Here is a 26,551-nt window from a genome sequence, read left to right as displayed (position 1 = left end):
AGCTGTAGACTTACAAAAAGATGTTCATATTTTAAATATGGTGCAATGACATCAATAGTAATAATTACTGCATGCATCAAAGCTTTGGAGATTAGCCACGGATCATGCATCTAAATGGCAAATGGTTATAATAGCTCCATACGTGAAACATCAAAGTCTGAGGAAACGTTGCTCTGTTATAAAAAATATATCAGGATGATCATTCAACTCCAAGCAAAGTGCAGAACTGTAGACGTGCATGGAACAAATGCAACACATTTCATACTCATTTGGGTGTTTCAAGTATGGGAAAAATTGATTCCACAGCTCCAATTACCAATCCACATCAAGTGAAGACGGTATTGAAATTATGAGATTTCACACAATATTAGGCTTAAGCTGAGTCCTCCTTGTGAAAATGTATTTATAATTAGGGCCTAGAAAAGCAAGAAGCAGTATTTGGCGTTTTAATTTTTTATATGCTCCTTGGCAGAGAGAGAAGTGGCTGAGATTGCATAAAATTCTTAAAACCATGATGTTTTAAGTATCCTTTTGCTGAATTGAAATGGCTTTCTCATAGATTAAAGGAACTGCATTGTTGTTTTCTTTGTTAGGAGAAAAGTATTCCAAACCGAGAAAAGCACAGGCTTTCTCTACTGAGCCTGGGGACAGCTGCTGGAATATGAAAATGCCAAACAGTCACTACAACAACAGAACCTTTGAACTCAGCAACTGAAATTCCCAATTACAGACGTGCTGCTGTTTCTCCTGCCTCATCACAGCTGTTTAGCTTGATCACTCCCTCAGCCCCAGTGGGACAAACAATGAGAAGGATGTAGTGCCATGCATGCTCCGACAGCCAAATCAAAGGCCCGGCCAAGTCTGTGCCTCAGCTATGAGTCTGGAGGAAAGCAGAGACCCTCATTAAAGTTTCAGAAAAACCTAACTGGTATGAGGACAGCATTCAAAAATGTATTTGGGGAAAACAAATATTGTTTTAACTCAATTAATAATTGATGCGTTGCCAGCAGAGATCCTTATAGCATTAAGGGAATTGAAAATTAAAGACACAAAGACACTACTTTAAGAAAACATCTTGATAAATAATTAATATGGCATAGGTCTACTGGAAACTGAAGAGTGTAGATTTTAGCTTGTCTTGTCAAACCTATGCTTTCTAATACCACAGTTTCTGCCAGAATGAGAGCATGGTCATTTTCATTTTATATCGACAAAAGCTCTAGTTCTTTATGCTGCTCAGCTGGAATCATTTACTGGCTTCTCTGTCAGTTGCTTGTACTGAGCCCCTAGGATCCTAAGTAGCACATACCCAAAAATCATAGCGTTCTTAAATCAAGAGGGAAAAAAGATTGATGATTATTTAGAAAACAGAAGAGAACATGTCTGTTTCAGGGAAACTACTGTTTGTCAGGGTCAAACTGGATCGGAAGAAGAAACCCTGGCAATGCCTGTTTAGCAATATGATGTATAAATAATTGGGAGAGGTGTCCTGGGATGTGTAACGCCCAGGCACAGCTACTGCTTTAGTTTGTGTGTCTCTAGAGAGGTCCATTTTCAATGGTGAGGTTAATCTTGGGGACTACACCGAATAATTCAGGGGCTGGCACTTCCCCTGTGCGTTCCATCTAATGGGGATCAAGATGAAGAAGGACAAGAAAAGAGCAACCCAGCATTCCACAGAATACAAGTCCATTAGCATGGCTAAAGAAAGGCTGGACACAGAATGTGCTAAAGGAAGTAAATATGGAATTTCTGCATTTGCCTCCAAAGCAGCTCTCTACCACCGCTGTGAGCAGAGCCTGTGAGAAGCAGCGTTCAGAGACATGGCTGAAGAGTTCGGCCGAGGCACAGTTCCTGACATGGAGAGATATCGTAGTTTCAAAACAGAATACTGAGCACCGTGTTAACTAACTAGCTTCTGCCATCTCTGAAAACCTGTGTGTTGCTGAAGGGTGTATGAGCTCTTTAAAGTCCCAATTTATTCCAGTCCACGCCTATCTTTTAGGTTGTTATAATGAAGCAGCTAGTAAGTCAGGCATAATTGCTGGCAGGCATTCGAATTTAAGAAACTACACAAGAGCATCCACAGAACTATATTTATCATTTCATTCCTTTAAATAAAGCAAAAATGAATGCTGCTTCTTCATTACAAATGTCTCAGTGCTTTACATGCAAAAGGTTTGTGGAGATTGATGGAATTCATAAACACCCTTTATTTACTACAGCAAAGTTAATAATTAAGCAGAAGAGAGAATATCCATGAATGCTGTTACAAAAATAATTCTTGCCCTAGTTCCAAGCAAAAAGCCCATGTAAATTAGTGATTGAGAACATAAGGGTGATCCACTAGAACTATAAAGGGGGGTTCATTTTTTCCATTCTGGGTAAAGTAAATACAGTGGTCAGACATTGGTGAGTGCAAAATTATCCAGATTGCAGCCGAGTGTGTTCTGTCTCAGGTAGATGCCCCTTTCACCATCCCCTGGTACATGGACCGCATTCATTGCATCTGCCCCATGCTGGGAGAGAGCTCACCATTCCTGCTTGCTGCTGTGACCACCGCAGCAAAGGCAGGCCCTTGCTGAAACTGGAATGTAAAGCGTGTGGGCTGGCACCCACTGGGAAGGTCGGTCCCGACATGCCAGAGAAAGGGTTGTGGAAAATCACCTCTTGCCCACAGTCCAAAGAAGTGGATTCCCTTGACGAACAATCCTTTGCTTTCAGTGCCGTTACTTCCTCTTGTCTGCATTGCCGTTCCCCTCTCCAATATGGCTCCTCAGGCCCTGTTGGGGCTCAGCTGGGAAAATGGGCAGCGCAATGGTTAGAGCACAGCAACAGGGAGGCCACAGGGAAGAGCCATGCGGTGCTCAGGATGGGGTGTGAGTGCTGTGCGGGAGGGCTGCTACGTGGGCAGCCTTGGGAGCTCTTCTGTCTGAGCACCTTGAAGGCCAGAGCTGATGGCCTGCAGGGAGGGGCTGGCTGCAAGACGGTACCTTCCCATAGCCGTTCCTCCCTGTCCCGCTGCTGCAGCTGCAGCGGTTCCTCAGTTCTTCGATGTGTCCTTGCTTATGGCTCTCTGTACTTCTGCTTCCACTCCTGCCCTGCTCTGTGCTCTCTGCCCTGCATTCCTCCACCTCTCTCCATGCTTCTGCCTGGTGCTGCCTGCCCCACCTCCCAGCCTTGCTTCTGCTGTGTCCCTCCCTCTTGCTGCTTTGCTTTCCTGGTGTAGAGGCCTTCTACCTGTCCTGCTGCTGGCTGGCAGGATGAGCTTCCATGCCTGCCAGACAGCCCTATTGTTACTTAAAGATGCTGACTCTGGGAGCTTCATCCCCATCAGGCAAAGCTGAGAGTCTGTCTGATTTAACAAAGCAGGGAAACATGCCAGTCAGAGTTATCTCGATCTGAAGCATATTCTAGGAGTGATTAGCTGCCTAAACTTACACTGTAATTATCTGTGCTGAGTGGCTGCTGCACATCATTGCCCATTTTTCTGAGTGTTTTTATTTAAATTGATAATGGAAAACGAATAAAGCCTTAGTTCCACTCTGATTTTGACACGTGCCAGAAAATATCTGAAGATGAACATTTTTGTGTTCACAATACTTAGATTAATATTTAATTTGCTGGCATCCAGCAAGCTGATTAGTTTTGCTCTGATATGGCTCAACTTTGGAATTACAGGAACTGGCTCTTCCTGGTTTGTGCCTGGGGTAAGAGGCTCAGAGATCGTCCTGACATCACTGTGACCACGATTTCACCAGGATGATGCACTGCGAGGTTATCGTCATCCAAAATCTCTGCTCCTGGAAAGAGGTACAGACTGGGACCTGCTCCATATCTTCTGAGGACAGAGAAAACCTGTTCTTGATTGCATTTAAACTGAAGGGAAAGAGAGTGGAAACAAGATGCAGCCATGTCAAGTCTCAAGGAATGCGTGGTATTTGCCTGTTGCTGCAAGCCAAGCCTTCCTTGGTGACACAGCCTACAGGCGTAGGGGTGATCCTGCAGCACTACAGTTTGTCTTACACTGGGGATGGGCAGAGCTAACCGAGACACAGGAGATCCCCCCTTGATAGTGATCCTCTGCTGAGCCTGGGGAATGCTGCAGGCCGGTGGTGCCAGTGACAAGCCATTGAAAGACCTCCAGCACCACCATGGAGGCAATCTGAGAGAATGCTCAGTGTGGCATGGAGGGCTGGCTAGCTGGAGGCCTCTCTTTGGCCACAGCTGTTAGCAGATGCTTGTGAAAAGCCTATAGCAGGCAGAACGTGGATTACATGATTATTTGCTCGCAGTCCTCGGAGATCCTGCTCACAGTCCTTCTGGAATAGTGGTTGTGTTTGACCATCGCACTGAACTAGCAGGTGGGGCTGTGCTCCAGGAGTGTCTCTGAAGCCTCTTGAAACCTATGAATACGTCTGGGCTCCACAGCGTTCTGGGCAAAGAGCACATGCGATTCTGGGGTCATACTGCCCTTCCTCTTTCAGCCTGATATCGAATAATTTCACTGGCACTTGCTTTGTGAAAACAGGGGCTAGTGCACATTTGGTGTGCTCTGGTGATCCCTCCTGCTAGGGACAGTCCCGCCTTCCTGACTGCATTTGTAGGCGAGTTGTCTGCCTGAGTTTTGCTGGACCCTCCCTCTGCCTGCTCTCAGGGAGGCAGAGGCAACAGGCAATCCCGCATCCTTTGTTCCCAGGACCACGCTGCCAATGCTTCCTTCGCAAATGGGACTACCACCTGCGACTTGATCGTCCAAGTGATTAAGCCTTCCCTATTTGCTTAGAGAGCAACTATGGCTCAGAATCAAATTCAGCCTTTAGAATTAACTCATCTCTAATGTCCGTTAAGTCTGGATTCCCCTGACCAGTCATGCAAAGTAACATCTCGTCTTAGTGCTATATTCATCTTGCACTGTCAGTTTTACCCAACTCCTAAGCACTCAGTAACAGCAAGACTGTCAGGGTGTTAGTTGTTCATTAGTTTTCACTCGCTTGAAGAATATATCGTTGTCATAATATGGCACATTGCACTGGGAACAAACTCCCCATGCAGACAGGGATTAGGGCCATTTTTCAAATGCTGCTGACTGTTAATTTGTACATTGTTTGAAGGGAAAAATGCTTGTTAGAACTCCATTTTGAACATTACTTTGACAGAGCTTAGTGGGCAGTTTTTGCATCCTCTCTGATAGCTAGGGGACAGGTGGGTGCTGGTGACAGGGATGCAGAGCGCTAACCCCTATGGCAGTATGTGCCCAGCCCTGCAGACGCAGTTCTCATTCATGCACCCAAAGCTAATCAGGTGAACCTCATCAAAATCCACTTGTTCAGCAGCTGACTGTACAATAGCTGCTGGCTGCTCAGCCTCCATCCCTCATCACTGTCCTCCAGAACTGTCTGCCAAAACTTGATCAATGAGGAGTTCAGATATTTTGTTTAGCTGCAGTACAATCCTGGCCAGGTGAGAAAAGCACCAGGCTAGTGCCACAATGAACCAAGCACTGGTAGTAGCAAGTCCATGGGCAGCTGGTCTGCTCAGGAGAGGGATGGGAGATAAGAGGGATAAGTCTGGTAAAACTGGGAAGGAAAAGTTGATCTTCTTATATGGAAAAGGTGAAGATAGCCACAAGTGTGCAGGCTGGTGTGGAGGGAACATGTCTGTGGTGAGAAGGGGAGACAATTTCATGCCAGGTATAAGGTTCCTGTTGTGTCCCCACCACTGAGGAGTGCTGGGAGAAGGACCTTCTGCAGTAGTATTCTTGCTGAGACGCAGTGCACCTCAGTTCCACGTGTGCAAAGGGCAAAGCGGGAGGTGTGCCGTGCCCGTGCAGAGCTGGCTTCTTGTGGAGCTCGGGGAGGCAGAGGCAGAGGCGACAGGCAAACTCACACCCTCAGGTCTGTCACCTCATGTCTCCTCTGGCCAGAGAACTGTTGGGTTCAAGGGCAGCTTAATGATGGAAAGGAGAATTGATTAATGTTCAGAACTGCCCCATTATTGAACAGCTAGAGCAGATCTTCTTTGTATTAAAGCTGGATAATCTGGGGAGAGGGGAAGGAGTAGGGCTGTATGTCTGAGCCAGGGCACTTGCTATTCTCAGCTCTTCTGAGTTACTTTTCATCGTCTGAACAGCTGGCCCTAGAGAGCTCTGGGAAGGAGGGATGGCAAATACTATAGAGCTCATGGTTCAGCCACTAGCTCCCACAAACCGAGTGTCCTGTTTGCTTCTAGACCAAAGCAGCAAGTGGAACAGCCGCTGCTGATGGGGTGTTCTGAGCTGCAACGAGTCTCTGGACTTCCTTCACACAAGGCAGAAAAATAAAAAAGGAAAATAAACAGGGGCAAACAAATCAAACCAGCAATGTCTGCTACAGCTCGTAGCCTGCTTAAACACAGGACTGGACTAGAACATATGTTGCAACCATTTAGTGACCCATGCTCTTCCCAGATTCATCTTATGAACTGGAAAAAGCAATTTGTCTGCCCATGTGCCCTGAAGTACTGATATTTGTTAAATCCACATGCTTCGAAAGCCCTAGAATTGAACTACTGTATATGTAGAGAGAAAAGCAAATAAAGCCAGACATGATATGTGCGTTTCATCTAGATAATATTCTGATAAGGCTTGATTTATTACGTTTATGTCTTAAGGCCAGGCAAGCCTCATGGGGTCTCACCTTCATCCCAGTCATAAAGTACAATGAGGCAGAAGGAGGAGAGTTTGAGAAAGGAGAGCCAGAAATTCTGTTTGCCTGTGGAGGTGTCCAAGTGCTTCCTTTCCAAGCTTTCCAGTTCACACAGTGCTGTCTAGTTCATCAGTTAGCTGGCACATCTGCTGTCCCTCTCTGTCTTGGTGCCAGGCTCATGCACACTGCCTTTGGCACGGCTGCAGTGAGCCCTGCTGCCTTCGCTCTGGGGTGCCAGCTTCTCCAGGGCGTGGTGCCCATGGCTGCCCAGGGTGGCTGTAGCACTTGCCTTTGTGCTCTGTTCTCCTTTGCAGAATTTGACCTTCCTTCTTTGAAAAAGTATTACGGTAAGCCCAGGCTGAAACCAAGTTATCAATAACAAGAACAATATGAATATCAACTGTGAACGGGGGATAAATAATAAGGCAAGACAAACACAAGGCACACAGAGGGTAATTAAAACCAAAATACCTAGGGATATTTCTAAATGAAAAAGATAATCTTCACACTGAAATTGCAAAATGATGCATCTCAGTGTATTAATTCTGCCCAAATTAGCAGTGCCTAAAGAACTGCTGACATTATCTGCTAGCTTCGGGGCGTGTGATGGGATGAGCAGAGCAACAGAACTTTGGTCTCCCCCTTCAGCGTGGCTTGGTCTTTGGGACCACGGGTGGGGAGAAGGCGGTGCATTTCTGTGTCTGGCTTCCCTGCTGGCCTGCAGCTCCCTGCAGTGGGACCTGAGAGACAGCACATGGCCTGAGCTCTCTGCAGGTAGGAAGGGAGCAGGCGGACGCAGGATTTCCCCAGCAAAGTGCCTGCTCTTTCAGCCAGCTGCTGCTGCTGTGGCTGCCATTTTGTCACACTATTCCTTCATGTTTTGAAGTGGGGGAAAAACCTGGAGCAGATGAGGATCAAAATCTTTGTGGTGTCCAGCACCTTTTGTGGGGAACTTGGAGCAAAATCACAGAAATCTTCCAGGAGATTGGTTCATTTTTAATGATATAGGATTATAGTTTGTCTGTTTAATTCAACCTGAGTGACATAATATCTTTCATTTGGACTTATTACCAGCAGAGCAGTTAGTCAGTTGGAAGCAGACCTAGGGCAGGGCATTTTGTCATTATTTTAAATTTTCTCTATCTGACAAAATTGAAGGCCTTGAAAAGACTAGAGCCATTGTAAAGGATAGAGCATCAGAGAATAGGTCACACAGTGTATTAAAGAATGAAAATTGATTCATTCTTTCCTCTGTTGAATAAGCAGCTGTACTTTGGTCCCTGTGATCCATGAAATAACCTGTCAGGGAAATAGGAAATGTGCCACATTTGAACTTCACTCATTGATTCCGTTCTGATCCAAGGTGCAGTATTAAAATGCATTACAGTGGGTGCAAAGTCTGCAGCAGTGACAGCAGCTAGGCCTAGCTTGCTAGTCAGTTGTCTGGGCTATTTGTTATTAAATTAATCAGTGCTTTACAATGCTGGGACTCATTTACTTAGGTCATCTGGTCAGAGCCAGCTAACAGGAGGAATTTCACAAAAGCGACATTTGTTAGTTTTAAATAAAATCAAAGGCTAAAGAGGAGGCTCGGGAGGAGTGGTTCTAACAAGATCTATTGGCCCTTTTATCTGGAGAAGCAATTTTCAGGCAATTCAGAGATTCTCACAGTAATCAATGTAAGAAGGGGTAGCAGAGACTTCTAGAATATGGGATTACTAGCTGGAGCACGTTAGGCCAATTAATGCCTGCAACTCTGATAGACTGTTTAGCTGCAAAATTAAATGGAGTACATTCCCATTGTTGCATAAAAACCATACCCGGTTTCATTTTTTATAATAGAACACACCTTCTTCATTTACATACCTTTTCCCAAGTAAAAAATTAACCTTGTGTGCTGTCCTTAAGTAGTGTACAGAGGACTGCCTGCAACTATTATTTGCTATAGTAAGTCTATTTTATCCATACTGAAGTGTCTTTTGCTTCTTTTGTGAGTTCTTACAAGTTTTATTAAATAAAACATCATTTTTGCTGCCTTTGCTTTATTTGCCTCAGAATTGTGATTCATAAAGATGGATTTTTATAATTAAGGTAGAAATGAGAAATAACCCCCTATATATAATTTAAAATGTTGAAATTATAGACACTATCTAACTTCTGCTTTAAATCACAGGAACAAACTGTTCCCCATTAGCAGCCCTAATTAAATCCATTTTTCTATGAGTCTTTGGCAAATTCCATTTTAGTAAAGCTGTATTAAGCTCTCTTTTATTTCCTCTTGCTTTGCAGAACTCTCTGTTTGAGATGAATAATAGGTCGAATATGGTATGTGACAGCTCTGTAGACTCCGAAGATATAGGATGAACTAATATATTGTTCTGGAAAGCTGGCATAAGAACGCTACTGAGGATTTAGAAGCATCTTGACTACCATACAGGTAGGAGCACTACCATTCTGGCCCTGGGAGTTTATATGTGGTGCAAGAATTGGCAAACATCATGTAGCAAAGAGGCTGTGGAAGGGTGGAGGAGGCTTGGAAAAGGGGAAGAGAGGGAAGGTACTGAAGCAAGCAGTGTGCTGTTCCCGCTCTACGCAGCATGTTCAGGTGTTGCACTCCTGAGTTCCGGTCTACCCTCTGCTGTGCCCTGCTGGTGTTGTCCTAGGCCGTTTGTGAGGAATGAGCAGTTGCAGAGGAGTGGAGAGGCGAAAACTTTCTGAGGATAGCCAGCTCTGCTTTTCTTCAGTATGTGCAGTCACATGGAGATGTGTTTTCTGCAAGGCTGTGCCGAGTTGCCTGTAGTGTCTATCTGAGTCTTTGTGTCAAGCCCGTCTAGCAGGGGCCATGCTGCTGCTGAACTCAGACCTGTTTCTGCACGTAGATCAAAACCTGGCCTAGGTCACTGGTCCTGTGCACAGACAGCTTTGTTAGGGTGATGCTTACTGATGACTGGACTGAGGAAGCAGTGTACAGACCAGAGAACCCACCTGAAACAGCCTCTTATTTTGCAGTCCTTGTGTGTGAAGATTAACTTACTCCCAATAACCTGCAACAGTCCCAGAGCGGCAGGCTCACTCTGATCCTCAAGCGGCTCCATCATTCATTTACTGTAACGATTGGCTTCAGCCTTCGATTTCCTCTATGGAGCGTATTGGAAAGAGAGGCTGAGCTGTGAACATTAATAACAATGAATAATAACAGTACGAGTTCCACAAGCTTTAACAATCAAATGAATCAACAATCAGGAGAGTTTCATTAATAAATACTTGCTGGGGTTAGATGACAAGGGAGCTAGTGCCAGATATGTATATCAGTTAAAGGCACTTATGCTGTGTGATCAACCTCTCAGCCCCTTTGCTTTCCTGGTGGGTCCCATATTCTCCTCCATGATGTGCTGTGGAGGGAGCAGGGGCCAGAAGGAGCAAAGGAGCAGATGGCTTGGGCTCTGTTGGTATCTGTGTTGGGTTTATGTGGCAAGGTTTTGGTAGCAGGGGGGCTGTGAGGGTGGCTTCTGTGAGAAGATGCCAGAAGCTGCCCCCATGTTGGACAGAGGCAGTTCCAGCTGGCTCCAAGATGGACCCGCTGCTGGCCAAAGCTGAGCCCATCAGTGATGGTGGTAGCGCCTCTGTGATAACATATTTAAGAAGGGGTAAAAACTGCTGCACAACAGCAGCCAGGAGAGAGGAGTGAGAAAATGTGAGAAAGACAATTCTGCAGACACTGAGGTCTGCTCCAAGGCGCTGGAGCAGAGATTCCCCTGCAGCCCATGGTGAAGACCATGGTGAAGCAGGCTGTCTCCCTGCAGCTCATAGAGGTTCACAGTGGAGCAGATTCCACCCTGTAGCCTATGGAGGACCCCATGCTGGAGCAGGGGGATGTGCCTGAAGGAAGCTGTGACCCCGTGGAGAGCCTGCACGGGAGCAGGCTCCTGGCAGGACTTGTGGCCCTGTGGAGAGGAGCCCACGCTGGAGCAGGTTTGCTGGCAGGACCTGTGGCCCCGCGGGGGACCCACGCTGGAGCAGTCCATTCCTGAAGGACTGCACCATGTGGAAGGGACCCATGCTGGAGCCGTTTGTGAAGAACTGCAGCCTGTGGGAAGGACCCACACTGGAGAAGTTCGGGGAGAACTGTCTCCCTTGGGTGGGACCCCCACGCTGGAGCAGGGGAAGAGCATGAGGAGGAAGGAGCAGCAAAGACAATGTGTGATGAACTGACCGCAACCCCTATTCCCCATCCCCTTGCGCCTCTTGCGGGAGAGGAAGTAGAGAAATTGGAAGTGAAGTTGAGCCCGGGAAGAAGGGAGGGGTGGGGGGAAGGTTTTTTTAGATTTGTTCTTATTTCTCATTATCCTGTTCTATTTTGATTGGCAATAAATTAAATTAATTTCCCCAAGTCGAATCTGTTTTGCCTGTGACAGTAATTGCTGAGTGATCTCCCTGTTCTTATCTCGATCCATGGGTCTTTTGTTGTATTTTCTCCCCCTGCTTCTGTTGAGAAGGGGAGTGATGGAGCAGCTGGGTGGGCACCTGGCGGCCAGCCAAGGTCAACCCACCACAATGTCATGCTGCAGGAAGGCATATGCCCTTCAGTGCCTGGGAGGCGTGTGCTGCTCCTCGCGGCCTCTGGCTCCCATGCAGAAATCCCTGCTGGGTGCAGCCAGTCCGAGTGCCACCCCTGGTTCACTGCCCTTGTCTTCGCATGGTGCTGTAGGGAGCTTGTTACACTGCAAAGGCAGTGACTTGTATTCCCCCAAAACACAGGCAGGAGTGGGTAAACAGAAGTTGGTATAATGTTCTGCCATTTTACTTACAGAAATGGAGCAGGAGGGTAAAATATTCCCTTTCTAAAGCCACCAAAGTAAAAGCTGGGAAAGACCTCTTAGGTTACCGTATATTCCCCTCAGGACAGCGTGAGAGGTGCATGGTAGGGCTGTCTAGCTTATCTTTTGCTGCTTTCTCTTTGGGTGAGCTGAACCTAGGCTGGTTTAAAACCTTTTATACAGAGCAATTTCCTGTGCCAAGAGGAGCAGCCCTGGTCATTAGGCTTTTACTATAGCAACCACAAAAGGAAACGCAGGCTTTGTTCAGTCTGGTTTGAAATCCAGTATAGAGCAATTGTAATGCAGATAAGGAGGGTTTGAGGGCCAACTACCAATGTGTTCATTCATTTCAGGAAAAGAGAATGATATCTTCTGTAATCATGACTAAAGGAGCTGTTAATGTCTTTTTCAGGTTTTCCTGTTAGCATAAAAGCAAGAGATGTGGTTTTCTCTCTTTGGAATTTGTAGCAAATATGTCATCTGCCTTTTTTGTCTGGGCTGTGTGAAGTCAATTTTGTGAACTTCCATGTTTTAAATAACACAAACTATTTTCTACTAGAAGCCCTGCCCCGAGGCACATGGTACAAACAGAAAGGACAATTGGTTTCAAGAGAAACCACAGGGTTCAGGGGTAAAACAGAGCTCTCCACAGTTACAAGGGGTAAAACTGAGAGCTGTTGTGCTGAGGATCTGTGCAAGAGTTAGGCTGTTAATGTTAATCTTAATCAACATTAATCTTCAAAGTGTTATCATCCTGTGTATAGCCCTCACCCAGAACTGGGTTAAAAGACCAGTTAATAAGAAACCAGAATGATGAAACTAGTGAGTGGGGTTTTGATTGGAGGAGATCAAGATGTATGTGTTCTAATTTAAAAGCACTATGGTGATGGATGGCTTGGTTTGTTGTGGATTCTATGTTGCTCGCTTCTGTAACTTTAAACAATGAAGACTTGTTGCTTAGAAGTTAGGTAACTAACAGGGGTGTGTTTTAGAAGTAGTGATAATTAATTCTGGCTATGGAAACTATAAACAGACGTGGTCCAAGCATGGCTCAGGGACAAATTGCAACCCTATAAGGTAAAGAGGAAATAAGTTCATGAAGAGTTCACTACCCTGCCGACCACCAGAGACCACCCGAGACCCCCAAGAAGACCCTAAAGGCTTTAGTGCGCATGATGATGTAATATTATAATTCGTTCTCGGAAATGTAATGAATATGTAACAAGGAAATTCAAAATATGTATGAGAAGCATGGATATTAACAGAAAGGCGATTAGACCAGGTGTGCTTGATTTGTGGCAAGTCCACCGAGCACCCAGGCCTGAATAAAACAATCTCTCTCCTGAGCGTGTGGAATTGGTTACTTGCACGCCGGGCACGAATCCGCTTTTCGGACAACAAGGCTGCCTGCCAGGAAAAGATGCCTCCCTTATAAAGGCATGGGGCTTCACCTTGAAGACAGGGATGTGAACGCTTTTATGCGTTTAAGTGACTCTGCTCCAATCTCTGAACCTCCTCCACCCTGCCATGCCTGGCATGTAGGAGCTTTCATCAGGCTCCACACCACAGGCTAATTATACAGCACACTGCAGATGCTTGTGGTAAGCATGCTTTAGCACGGCTTTTTTGGCCAGGGCAAGCGTGTTATGCTGCTGGGCTAGCAGACCTGGGCTACCTCTGGGTGAAAATATCTCACAGCCCTAGTAACAGACCTAAACCCTTTGCATACGTGTGCCCATGATGAATTGTGTGCACATCTGGCCCCTGCATGGCAGTAGTGGAAGTGGTGCTGGCTCAGATGAATCTTCACAGTGAAGGAAGAGTGAAGATTGGCACTTGATTTCTGAGAGCTTGGTGCCCTCTTTTCCTGCTCCAAAAGCAGTGTCTCTGTGCTTGTCTCCTGGTATGTCCTCTGTGACCAATGATTTTGGAGAGCAGAGGTGCTATCAGGTCACAATGTGTGCGTGCCCAGTGATGAGGCTTCAGGCTCTTGATGGTTTTTAAGTCCCTTTTCTTTTTGATGGCATCTGTCGGTTTGGCCACCCAGCACCTGGGCAGGTTCAGCATTGCTGAGCACATCTGCTGACACTCAGTGCAGTCCATACTTTTGACCTCTAAGTGTTGTCCAAAAAGCGGATTCCACAAATTGCCACAAATGAAGCACATCTGGTCTAATCACTTTTCTGTTTATATCCATGCATCTCATATATATTTTAAGTTTCTCTTTTACATGTTCATTAAATTTCCAAGAACTAATTATATTACATCATCCTAGACACATGCGCACTAAAGCCTTTAGGGTCTTCTTGAGGGTCTCGAGTGGTCTCTGGTGGTCGGCAGGGTAGTGAACTCTTCAGGAACCTGTTCCTTTCTTTCCTTAGAAGGTCGAGGTTTGTCTCTGAGCCACGTCTGGACCATGTTTGTTTATGGTTGTTAATTTCAAGGTTAATCGTTACTAGGGTCTAACAATGCTACACACCTGCAAACACAACACCTGCTAGTTACCTAACTCCTAAGCAACAAGTCTTCATTGTTTAGAATTAAAGAAGTGAGCAGTATGGAATAAGAGGTACTGTAACAAACTGTACCTACTGCATCATAAGGTTTGGTCACTCCTTTGGGCTTCATTCCCAGACTGCTCTCTTCTCACAGGCCTAACAGGGCTTGTAGTGGTAACATACAAAAACACAAGACTGACTTGCAAAATGAACAAAGAGATCACGAGAGAAAGCAGTCTGGATTCTGGTGGCTCCTTGTGCTATTGATATGTGCATGCAACGTGGCCAGAATTGTCACTGGGGAAACCCCCAAAGCCAGTAGAGTGAGTGACCCCACAGACATGTATTGAGTCCTGTGGCTACTGTAGTTTTTGCCTTCAAACTAATTAGTGCTATGCAGCTGTTGAAGCTATTTTCTCTTGGTGCTGTTGCTTTTCATCTTTTATCTGTGCTTTGGTATGCTTGTTGCTTAATTCCACTGAATCCTCCTCTTGGTATCAGGAACCTCTTCGTCAAATGGATAGGGTGCTTGGCAGCCTCAGAGCTCTCCATCTTGTTCCTCTGTAGCCTTTGGGCCTCTGCCTTTCTGGGTTGCAGAGACTATGGGGAGGTGCTGAAGAAGAACTTGCAAAGTACCATGTGATGGTTTGTCTTTGTGGAAGTGCTATTCCTGAGATGCAAACGACACGCAGTGCTCTCATTTTTGTCCTTGATCATACATGGGTGTCCTTATTTCTTGAGGACCATTGGGACCCCTTTGAATTGTTCCTTTAAGTCAAGTCCACATGACAGTTGATATCCAAACTTCTCATACATGATTAAAGTGCTTCTTCTTCCATGATAATGCTTTGGCCATTGCTATTTCAGTGCCATGCTGGCATATGCTCTCAGCACGGGCAAGGGCACTGTCTCTACAGCACTGGCAGCTTGGGGCTTTGTTGCCTTAACTCTGCAATTGCTCTGACTTCACAAGCTGGACAGCTGGGTACACTTACCCAGTGGAGATCTGTGATCAGAAATCCCATGAGTGCTCCTTGTGTGTGCACTGCAGCAGCAGAAGCTCCAGGCTCTGGATGGAGCGGATATGCAAAATGCTGACCAGTCACAGCCATTAGGGCTTCTTGGTCCACTTCCTAGACGAGTCAGGCTGTGAGTTGCGGTGTCCGGGCTGGGTGCCAAGACAGTGCTTTACATTCTGTCTTAAGCTCTACTGCAGTTTTGATGGATAGGATATCCCTTCTCAGTGCCTCCCTAATCTACTAGCTGCATACAGCTGCTTCGTCCTGTTTCAGATGTGGGTAAAGTGATCCCGCACCAACAGTAATGCTGTAAAGGCTGACAGACTTGCAGAAAATGTCATATAAATTAAATAATAGTAATGATTTAATAAAGATGCTGTTAACGATTATGAACTCAGCCAGAAATACAGTCTTTTCTGAAGGTGGGACTTGCATTTGCTTCTTCTCCTGCTGTGACTAGCTACTCTCAGGATTACCATTGTTTTTTCAGCAGAAGGCCTGCAGTGTGCCATGCTGGACATTTTTAAGGACTCAGCAGATGCGTCATAGCCACGCTGCTCGGGCAGAGCATTGTCTGTGCGCTTTATTGCTTGATTGTGTTTGTAGGTCTGTTACACCTTGCTTTAGCAGTCTGTTGGACTTCACTCTTTACCTACAGTCTATTTTCTAATGTTCTCAACATCAGTGTAAGGAGATCTTCACTCTTTTTCCAGGCCATATTTGGAGTTCTTGGTCTTGACAGATGCGGTCCCTGTGTGTTGGTAATGCAACGGGAGATCACTGGGGAAGGCCACAGCTGTTACTGGCTCACAAGAACATAGAGTCATGAAGCAGCCCTGGAATGTGTAATACCAGTTAAAAGTGACCAATGCAGATATGAATTATTAAATCTATTAGCATGGAGCTGCCATAATGAAGTGTCAAATTCTTCACAAAACCAATTCCTATTAAAAAGACCTAAGATTAAAAGCAGAGTAGATTCTAAAATGATGGGAACTGAGAGGAATGAGAGAACACAGTATTGATCATCCACACTAGTCATGTCTGTTTCTATTTAGAAATATGAAAAACAGATTAATGAATTAATGATTCAGTGTCAAAAAGGAGCCCAGAGAGAGCAAGTCTATTTAAGTCATGTGACTGTGACTGTAAAAACCTCGGCACCGTTGGGAGCTGGTAAGAAGTCAGCAATGGGAGAAGGGCTGAGTGGCAGTGATTACACAGACAGGACAGGGAAGGGATGTATCAGATTTCAACTCCATGACAGCGAATGGGCATTGAAGGTCTGGGTTCCCGGGGCACGCAACAGGCAGCACAGAGGTAAGAGATAACCAGCTATATCATCCACTGGGCTGAGGTTCAAGTTTTCCAGCTCAGCTGTTAACAGGTGTGGTTAGCCCTGGCTGGCTGCCAGACGCCCACCAAGCCGCTCTCTCACTCCCCTCCTCTCAGCAGGACAGAGAGAGAAAATAAGATGAAAAAGCTGTGTCGAGATAAGTACAGGAAGATCACTCACCAGTTACCATCACAGGCAAAACAGGCTCGACTTGGGGAAGGTTAATTTAGTATATTGCTAATTAAAAATAGAATAGGATAGTGAGAAAGAAAAACAACACTTAAGAACACCTTCCCCCCACCGTCCCTTCCCAGTCTCAACTTCACTCCTTCACTCCCAACTCCTCTCCCTCCTCCCTCTGAGCGGCGCAGGGAGACAGGGAAGGGGAGTTGCGGTCAGTTCATTACGCTTTTGTGCTGCTCCTTCCCCCTCACGCTCTTCCACTGCTCCAGCGTGGGGTCCCTCCCACAGGAGACAGTCCTTCAGGAACAGACTGCTCCAGCATGGGTCCCCCATGGCTGCAGGTTCTGCCAGGACCCTGCTCTGGCGTGGGCTCTACACAAGTCACAGCTTTCTTCAGGCACATCCACCTGCTCTGGCGTGGGGTCCTCCACGGGCTGCAGGTGCATGTCTGCTCCACCGTGGACCTCCATGGGCTGCAGGGGGACAACCTGCATCACCATGGTCTTCACCATGAGCTGCAGCGGAATCCCTGCTCCGATGCCTGGCGCACCTTCTCCCCCTCCTTCTCTTCTGGTCTTGGTGTCTGCAGGGCTTTTTGTCTCATATTTTCTCACTCCTCTCTCCCCAGCTTCTGTGCAGCATTTTTTCCCCTTTCTTAAATATGTTATCACAGAGGCACCACTGGTATTGCTGGTGGGCTCAGCTTTGGGCAGCTGGGGTCCGTTTCAGAGCCGGTTGGAAGTGGCTCCGTTCAACACAGGGGCAGCTCCTGGTCTCTTCTCACCGAGGCCACCTCTGCAGCACCCCCGCTACCAAAACCTTGCCATGTAAACCCAATATAACAGTGACAGCAAGTCATAAAGAAGGAACTGCACAGTCATTGCCACATCTGGAAAGAACTTGTGTTTGCCCTGAAACCTGGGCACGTGTTCTGGCTTTTCCTTACTGAAGCTGAGCAGCTTTTCCTTGCTTCAGCCTGAATCCGTGTCCAGGAAATCAGAAAGTGCGTTGCAGAAGACTAGAAAAATTAAAGATGTAAGGCAGAAACTTACACCCCAAATTCGCCTTTTGAGACTGAGGCTTATGATAGGAACTGGTAAAAGATGTAGAAACAAGATTAAAGTGAGACTTTGATGGAATGTTTTGTTTCCAGGGATAACAGTTCTCAGCATTTCTTAGCATAGAGTATAAATTGGCATGTCTTGACTTTGTTGATCAACTTATTTTTATCAATTCATATTTATACGTGTGAGGATCTGTGGGTTTGTGCTCCTGAATAGAGGGCCAGAAGTCGGGGGAGACCCACACTCCAGTTCAAGCCGTTTCTCCAGTTACCAGCTGATTTGAGAGAATGTCCCACAGTCATACAGCTCTTGGGAAATGTATTTCAGTTGCCCATAAATTCATGTCTAAAGCTTCAGAAATGCCTTTTCCTTTAACCTTTTCAGTCTTCCAAAATGCAACATGTGTGATCTGTGAAGAAGGGGATGCTTTCTGTCCCTACAAAGGCAGACATAATCGTGTTTGAGAACATCTGAGCTTATTCATTATTCATTTAGGCATATGCATGTGTAATTCTGGCAATACCTGCGTAACTTTCCCTGGTATTGTTGCCTAGGGGCATGCATTGTGAGGCAGAGAGCTTAGGTTTTATTCCGTTGCCTGGTGCTGATTGAATGCATGGCCTTGGGAAAGTTATTTGACTTCTTTGTGGATCATTTTCTCAAAAAACAAAATAGGCACAAGGAAAATTGTCCACTTACACATCCACTAGAAATCTAAATTCAAGTAGAAAGGCAGTCAAGAGATTCTGAGAGGAAATGTAGAAAATATTTGAGAATTTGGTGTCCGAATCATGGGGAAGCATTTGGAAAAATTCCCGTTAAAAATCCCCTGTATGGCATAGAACCGCAGCAGTTGTTTGCTACCGGCATTAATGTATCGAGTGTATAAAAGGTCCTTCTCCATCAGCTGCATGTATTGCTTTCGTGTGGGGTATTGGTACATCTTCCATGTCGCCTTTGCCATGGGGTGATAGAACAATCTCATAGATTCTACTTGTTTTAGGGTGATAATGCTTTGTTTTGTGTGTGCACACACACATTTCTCTAATTGCTGTGCAATATTCTACATAAAGCTCCTTGAAATAGTTTCAGTGAGATCAAGTAACTTGTAAAAGCATGATTTACTCAAGTAGGATTCTTGTCTACATGTAGCTGTTCATTTGTTGCACCTCCTCTTTTCAACTTGTGTCAGGTTGGTGTAATTTTTACTGGCATGTATTTTGCACGCATGGCCTCTTTCTGGTTGTGCATGAGCTAATGGTGCTGCTGTTCACATCTTCCTGTGTATGTATTGCAACACCTTCCCAAACATATGATTAAAAGGCAAAACTTAATTTTGCAGAAATTAATTGTGTTAGCAAAATGGTTTTTAAAACACTCCGGAGAATGTTCTGTCAACTTGACAGATGAAGGTAATGCTACAAAATGAATTTTGTTGACAAAATAATTTCAGGGTGTTGATAAAATGCGTTTTGGCTTCAGAGTGAAAAGTACCAAACTGACAAATACTATTGTCCTTAGAAGTGTTTTTTCAGCTGTCAGTCAATTATTCCCTTTTTAAGGCAGCCAATGATAGTTCTTCATATCTGAGAAAGCTTTCGTAAAAGATAGCATAAGGCTCTGAAGGACAAAATAATTAAACTTTGATTTGTTGCTTTCAAATTGAAAACAGCTTTGTTACTTTGATGAACAAGGATTGGTCGCCTGCGAAGTGGAAACAGGTGGCAAGCAGTTGATGGAGATTTGACACGCATTGTGGAGAAGAGAGGGTGGATTCGGAGCTGGGTTTCTTGAAACAGCTGTTTGTTTGAAAACTTACTGCTAGACTATTTGAATACGTTGCAAGCTTTTAAAATGGGTTTCCTGCAGATTTCACAAGTCATTTGCATGCACTTAGAAGTCTCATTTCTTCTTTCCGTTATGTTGCACTTCTTGAGCGTGAGAGAAGGGACGTGCAGCCAGTTTTCTCCCTGCCCGCGCGCGGCGTTGGCTGGGGGCGGCTGGCGGCAGCGCGCTCGAGGTGGGGCACGGGCTGGTATCGCCCGCCCGCCCGGTGAGGGGCCCAGGGCCGGGGGCTCTGCCGCCTCTGCACCTCCCCGCTCGGGCCGGCCGTGGCGCTCGAGCCCGGGGGTCGCCTGGCCTGAGGGCTGCTGGGCAGCGGGTGCACCGCAGAGGGGCGCGGCGGGGGGCAGCAGACGGGGCCAGCGGCCAGTGGCAGCACACAGGCAATGGCAGGAGGGCCTGGGGCGCAGGGGGCCGGCTCCTGGGCGGCCGCGCTCCTTGCCGGTGGCTCTGTTCCGCTCCAGCAGCGGCTTCCCGCGGTTCCTGCCTGCGGGGCTGGGCTGCCTCACCCCCGGTGATGTGCTGCCTGCCACTTGGCACCCTGCCTTACAAGACCGACTCTTCCCACTGCGGCCAGAAGGCCCTGGGCTTTCGTCTGGCCCATTTTTAACATGGAAAGCCTTTCCAGGGAGACGGCCCAGAGGCCACGGGCTCTGTGCAGACCAGGGCAGGATAGGCAGAGGCTTGCTAGCTCTCTGCTGCTCAAGGTGCTACTGCAAGGCAGAGGCTGAGAAGCGCAGAGAGCACGCTGTAGGGGAGGCAGTGCTTGGGCGCTGCCTGGTTGCACGGTCTGCAGATGTTGAGACTTTGCATCAGTATTTCCTATGGTGACCTGGTGACATCAAGAAAAACGTGCCTCTGGAGCATAGGCAGCTGGCACGGCTTACAAACACTGATACCAGCACCAGGCTTCTGGTTCAACCTTAATAATAATAATAATAATATGTACATAGAAAAAACCCTCTGTGTCCTTTCAGCAGCTCACAGGAACACTAGGCCTCTTATCATGACAGCTGTATCAGATCAAGCCCAGAAAATCGGTGCCGAATCTGATGAGATTTTATTTTTTAGTTACTGGACCAAAGTCCTGCCTGGTGCAGCCCAAGGAAAAGTTAACCAAGTTACAGTAGGGGTAATTGGAGTCAATAGAATTTCAGTCACTAAGTGCATGGAGCTGTTTCTCCTAGATGCTGTTTTGGGTAGGGATCTTTCGGGCTCTCTAGCCATTATGCTGCTTCCCAGGAGGGTGGTGTGCCAGCATTTTTTCTGAAACCCTCTGGTTTCTTATTGGGATCTTGAGTTCAACAGACATATCCCTTTTGTCCTGCAGCATAGAAAAGGAAGGAATAAAATCTTGTGTTATGTATGAACTGGACTCTACTTGGATTTTTGAGGAAGCTTGAACTCAAGGAGATAGTCTTGTGATGAGGTAATGATGCTTCATTGCCAGGTTGTGGTTTTTTTTCTTCTTTATCAATACTGGCATAACTAATTACATTAAAGCATAAATGACCTTGTTGGAATAGCTCATCTTAGTCAAATGAGTGTGCCACTCCCACAAGTCACTGGAATGACACTTAGCATAATAGCTCCTTAATATGTGGAACATCTGTTCTTCGTTTTTGAAATAATCAGTGACTCTTCCTCATTACCTTCACTTACCAGTGCCAAAGTGAGCCAGCCATCCCTGGCATAACATTCAAACTTTTTCACTTCACTTTCACTTTTCAGACAACCCTGTTCTCTTTGCTTTCTCCACAGTGAGAACACAGTCTTGGCACAATGACAAACCTGGAATAGTGAGCAGGGTGTGTAAACGAGCTGCTCTGCTGCACTGGTGCCCTCCTCAGCGCCCTCCTGCTTTCAGTGCCCTCCTCCACTCCGTGCAGATGCACCCAGAAATTCTAGGCTCCAAAGTCCCATTTTTGCAGCTGCTCTTGGCCCTAAAAGGAGCCGTAGAAAGTTTTTTAATTTCTCTGTAGTGATTAGGAACGCAGTGCTTCCTTCGTGACATACTATCTGTACTTCTGAGGCTCCTGCACACTGAGCCCTTTGTATTTCTCTCTTCACAGTGCGAGTCCCACGATGCTGCATTTAATGGATGTTATTTAGGTTGAAAGGTAAGCAGCTTAAATGCTTTGCTTTCTAGCATCTGTGTCCTGTTAGAGCCATCTCTCACTCACTCTCAATTGCTCATTTTGTTACATGAACATGTTTAGATAGAACAAGGATTTTTCTCTCCTTCAAATATTTATAGTGACGGCTTATGATGTAATCAATAGGGTTTGCAGAATCTCACCCTACACCATTGCATCTTTCTTCTTCACAATGATGCTTGCTGCAATACTATAGCTAGGACTGACAAGATAAAGCTGAGTTAAAACAAATTGTACATTATCTGCTTCCATCCTGCTGTTGAGATTGTAAAAGAGAACAAATGAAATTCTATCAAAACAAAGCTCTTCTCCCTCCTGCCGATCAGAGGAATGGCAGCTACTGAGGCTGACCGAGAGCAGCTCTGACAGAAGCTGTGCTGAGATGGGGCTCCAATTCCATCATCCCTAGCAGATGACCAAAGTGCTCTAGGCTCTAAGATCTGCATGCATCTTTACTCCATGCTAGATCCTGAGCACATCTTTCCCAACCCCTCTTCAGTCTTTGCTTAGTCAGCTCCTGGGGGATCTCCAGAATTCAGCATGTCATTACAGGCCATGCAGGAGTATGGTCTGAGCTCTCCTCCTGCAGCATACCCCAGGAAATGTAGCAATAGCTCACACCCGCTGTTGCCTGGTCTTCTTGCCTCCTTCCCCCAAGAACCACTGCAAGGAGAAACACTTTCAGGGAGCTGTGATCGTAAGACAGTTTTTTCCTCCCTGTCACAGCCAGCAGTGAACCAGTTTTCATGGGCCCAAAGAACGCTGATGTCCCACACAGCCCCAGCAAGAGATGCTGGCAGGATCCCTTCATGGGCCAGTCTGAATGCTGGCCATCTGCTCTACCAGGCCTGCATCATGAAGTCCGAGTATTTGACACTGCAGACCTGCTGAGAACCTGTCTCTTGCCAGCACAAGCTGGAAGCATTTTTTGAAGGACTTTGGGAAAGCAGCCAGGCTGTGGGGAGGTTTGGCTGATGTAACATTTGAGCAAAGTGCTGTTCAATATAGGTATGTGTACTCTGTGCTAAACTAAGAGATAACAGGAGCTCTTCATGTAGTGATGAATGAAATGCAGCCTTTTCAGGAAGCCACATGTTCCTGTAGTTGATGAGGAGTTGAGAGCATCTTGCCAGAGAGCTGCCCAACTAGGGGACTCAGCATAAAGTCATTGGGCAGCGTTTAATAACATCCACGTGGCTCCTTTGTGCTGTGGAAGTAACCGATTTTGTCTCAGTCAGTGAGAGTGGGATGCTCTTTTGGGCACAGAAACTGCATTAAAGAACATTATGCTATCATTGCTCTGGATGGAGCTGCCAGGAATTGCTGCTTCTTGCTTTTGGCTGGAAGGTGGCTTCACTCTTTTTGTTGTACAAGGTAGGTATATTTAAGTTCGCTTGACAGGAAGCCTCTTGACTTCAGCAAGAAGGCACTGCAGACAACTCTGGCTTAGAGGCCAAAGAACTTCCCACTCTTGTTGCTGCTCCTATGAAAAAGAAAAAAAGAATTTCTCAAAAATAAACCACATTTGACCTGTAAGCGGAGAGTGTAGCTTGGCAGATGGCAGGGGAGGAAATGAGAGATCAGGCACTGGGAAAGATACAGGCAAAATACCATCTGATTTCTGTCTACTTAAAAGCCAGTTCTTAGTGGGAAAAGTCACAGACTCTGCCTCTGCAGAGCTCCCTGCTTCAGTCTGTGAGTGCTGAACCAGGGACTCCTCCAGTCTGAGACTGAGCGCGCTGCAGAGGAATGCTTAATGACGTGACTGCTGCCCCAAAGGATAATTACTGATCTGAACTACCTGCAATGCCCCTGGAAAGCTGTTTCTCATCAAAGATATTATTTAGCTAGCCAATAGCAAAGAGTAATCTTCAAATACTCTAGGCAATAAATTTCTACAGATTTTGAAGATACTAAAAGGGATAGATCATTATTACCTGGTATTAGGAGTTATTTTTCCGTGTAGAAGAGTCAGGCACATGCTGGTAGGTGGAAGGAGCAGCAACCCTATGAAGCCTTAGTGCCTTAGTTCAGAATATCCAGGGCAAATTAGAGTCAGGAAAGACTCTTCTTCCTTCTTTTTAGGGACACAGAGGGATTATCTCCAAGCCCATCATTCCTGAAATGTCTTTTAATTGCTGCAGGGCCAGTTCTGTCTGGGACAAGTCCCTGAGCAGTGTCCTCCTGGGCACTGGACCGTGATGAGCCCTGGGCAGCCCCAGGCTCTACCCGGCGGCTTGGTCAGGACCTCAGTGGCAGTAGTCCACGGTTCCATGGCTGGGGAGGCTTTAATGGCCACACCAGCCAGCCACCTGCTTTTACACAAAGAACACGAAGTGTGTATCATCCTTGACACTGGACCGTCCTGCCATGGGATATGTGTCTGGCACAGCACTTGGGCTGCCCTTGGCTTTGCAGTCCAACACCAGTTAATGCAACTCAGCAGGGAGTGCACCACATGCACATACAGCAAGTGCAAGATGTGGCATTTATGCAAAGACGTGTCAATGCCATGCCAGTGTGCTTGCCTGGCTGTGGCCATGGTCATCTTTGCCTTATTGTCTATAGAGATTAACTAGTATTTTATAGCATATATGTGGTGGGCCACCCCCTATTTCTGTGTTAAGGGAACATAGCTAACCCCCCTGCGTCAGCTGCTGGTGCACACCCTGGCACTCATTCTGCCCGTGACTGCCCAGTGAACAGAGGTCCACAGCAGTGGAGCCAGGTGCATGTGTCCCTCTCCTGGCCTCCTTCAGATGCACACAGAACCTTGTGAAGAGCAGATTCAGCCAGCTTCGTTGTTGATCCTGGGAGTGTCTTGCACCTGCAGTACTATCCCATTCTAGTAAGGATGCTATTAATAAATGTAGGGCTTGAAAGTGCCAGTCAGGACCAAAACAGTAATGAAATTACATCATAAATGCAGCAGCAAAGCTGATGTGGTTCCCTGTTAAACAACTCAGCTGTATATTCCATTTCACAGAGCTCTGAAGAGGCACCGCAGATTCCCTCCCCCATCCCATTCAAAGGAGCCCTGTCTGCTTTGAAAGCCTGTATTTTTTCCAGAATATCAAGGGTTTGGTTTCTTTGGACCTGACTGCAAATCCAGGAGGCCTTTGTGTGTATTTCACAGGGCTCTGTCCCTGCCAACAGACTCCTTTGGTTTTCAAGCTAGTCAGGCCCAGGACCTGCTGTGTTCTCTCCCTTTATATTTGTATCACTGTTCTATTGCAGCAAGGTGCTGTAGAGAGGAGATGAAAAGAAGCTTGGAAGTCTGTTTCTGTGAAAGTGTGAATTTATTTTTAAATCTCTTGAATTATTTACTTTGTCTGCCTTTTTTTAATGACAGGTGAATACTTTTATGAGTTGTTCTCTTTCCCAAGGTAGCACTTGGCATGAAGGGAATTAATTACATGCAGAGTAAATGCAGCTGATGTTAATTTTCAAGTCAAGTTTCAGCTTTGCTGAAATTTCAGAAAGAAAGTAGTGTTTTATAAATTAAACTCTGCTTTGTGTGCTTTCTTTTTAAAGAAGGCTTGGCATTTGGAAAGGCAGCAGAAACAGAAACAGATGAGGGAAACTTGTCTTTAACTAGATGAGGGAAACTGATGTACTTTGTCAGCCATCAGTAGACAGCTGTGGGAGATCGGTGTGGCAGCCCATCAGCTGTATGTGGAGAGTGTAATAGACACTAGCAGCATACCAACACCTTTGGCAGGAATTGGTTTCAGTGGCAAATTGCTGGTCTGTGGCACAAGCTGCTGCTTTGAATTGACAGGGTGATTAAACTAGTCGCTCCTTTCTGTGAGAGAGCGCGTGCCCTGTGCACTACCAGGGAAACCTCGTTCTGCTTCAAAGCAGTTTAGATACTGATACCACCAGCGCTTAACTGAAAAGGATCTTGTACTGCCATGTCTGTACTGTCTGTGCAGGTGCACTACCAGCAGGACAGGCGAGGCTCTAGTTCCCGGGAAAATCAAACTACTGTAAGCACACATTGGCAAACTGGTCCCCATTGTTGTTCCACCTGAGGCTATTGTTAGCATTTCAGTTCCTCCCTCCAGAAGGTTGGAATGGTCTTACATTACATTAACTCTTGTGGTAGGCGAAGTCTCCAGAGCACAACCCCAGAGCTGGATAGGTGCGGTGGGCTGGAGCAGTGGCGCTGGGTCTGACTGGACTGAGTGCAGGAAATGCTGTGCTGCTCTCCAGCAGGCAGGCTGGGAGTCAGAGCAGTGACCCTGGCAGCTGCTTGCCAGCCCTCAGTAACTTAGCGCTGCAGGCAGCTGACGTGGAAAGGGTCGTAATTAATTTAACTCTCCATCTGTCAAGCCCAGTTTCCGTCCCTGGAATGACAACTCATACATGATGCTTTGGAAGAGAGCAGCTCCTTCCAGCCTCCAGTGCTGCTTATAGGCAGGGTTGCCCTGTGCAGCTTAGCAGAGAGCAGATCTGTTTTAAATGTGATCTTCTGATTTTTATGTGCTGTAGTATTTACTGTCCAAGTTCCTATGTCCCAGATTTCCAGCTGTTGTTTTTAAATCGATGGAGATGACCCTGGGAGCAGAGGGAGAATCTCTGCTGGGCTTGTTGTCCGAAAAGCGGATTTATGCCCGGCGTGCAAGTAACCAATTCCACACGCTCAGGAGAGAGATTGTTTTATTCAGGCCTGGGTGCTCGGTGGACTTGCCACAAATCAAGCACACCTGGTCTAATCGCCTTTCTGTTAATATCCATGCTTCTCATACATATTTTAAGTTTCTCTTTTACATGTTCATTAAAGTTCCAAGAACTAATTATAATATTACATCATCCTAGACACATGCGCACTAAAGCCTTTAGGGTCTCCTTGGGGGTCTCGGGTGGTCTCTGGTGGTTGGCAGGGTAGTGAACTCTTCATGAGCCTGTTCCTTTCTTTCCTTCTAAGGTCGAGGTTTGTCTCTGAGC

General features: G+C 46.3%; 1 long non-coding RNA gene across 1 annotated transcript in view; it reads left to right on the top strand.

Annotated features, from left to right (window-relative positions):
- Positions 1-15,811, top strand: part of LOC142089314 (uncharacterized) — a 41,953-nt gene extending 26,142 nt beyond the window's left edge. Inside the window, exons 2-4 of the long non-coding RNA XR_012676160.1 lie at positions 3,682-3,813; positions 8,976-9,123; positions 15,734-15,811. This is a non-coding gene — a long non-coding RNA (uncharacterized LOC142089314). The remainder of the gene's footprint in view (positions 1-3,681; positions 3,814-8,975; positions 9,124-15,733) is intronic.
- Positions 15,812-26,551: the final 10,740 nt, after the last annotated feature.

The sequence above is a fragment of the Calonectris borealis genome, chromosome 16 (assembly GCF_964195595.1).
Source record: "Calonectris borealis chromosome 16, bCalBor7.hap1.2, whole genome shotgun sequence".
In the NCBI taxonomy this organism is placed as follows: Eukaryota; Metazoa; Chordata; class Aves; order Procellariiformes; family Procellariidae; genus Calonectris; species Calonectris borealis.
This window is presented reverse-complemented; position numbering and strand designations above follow the sequence as displayed.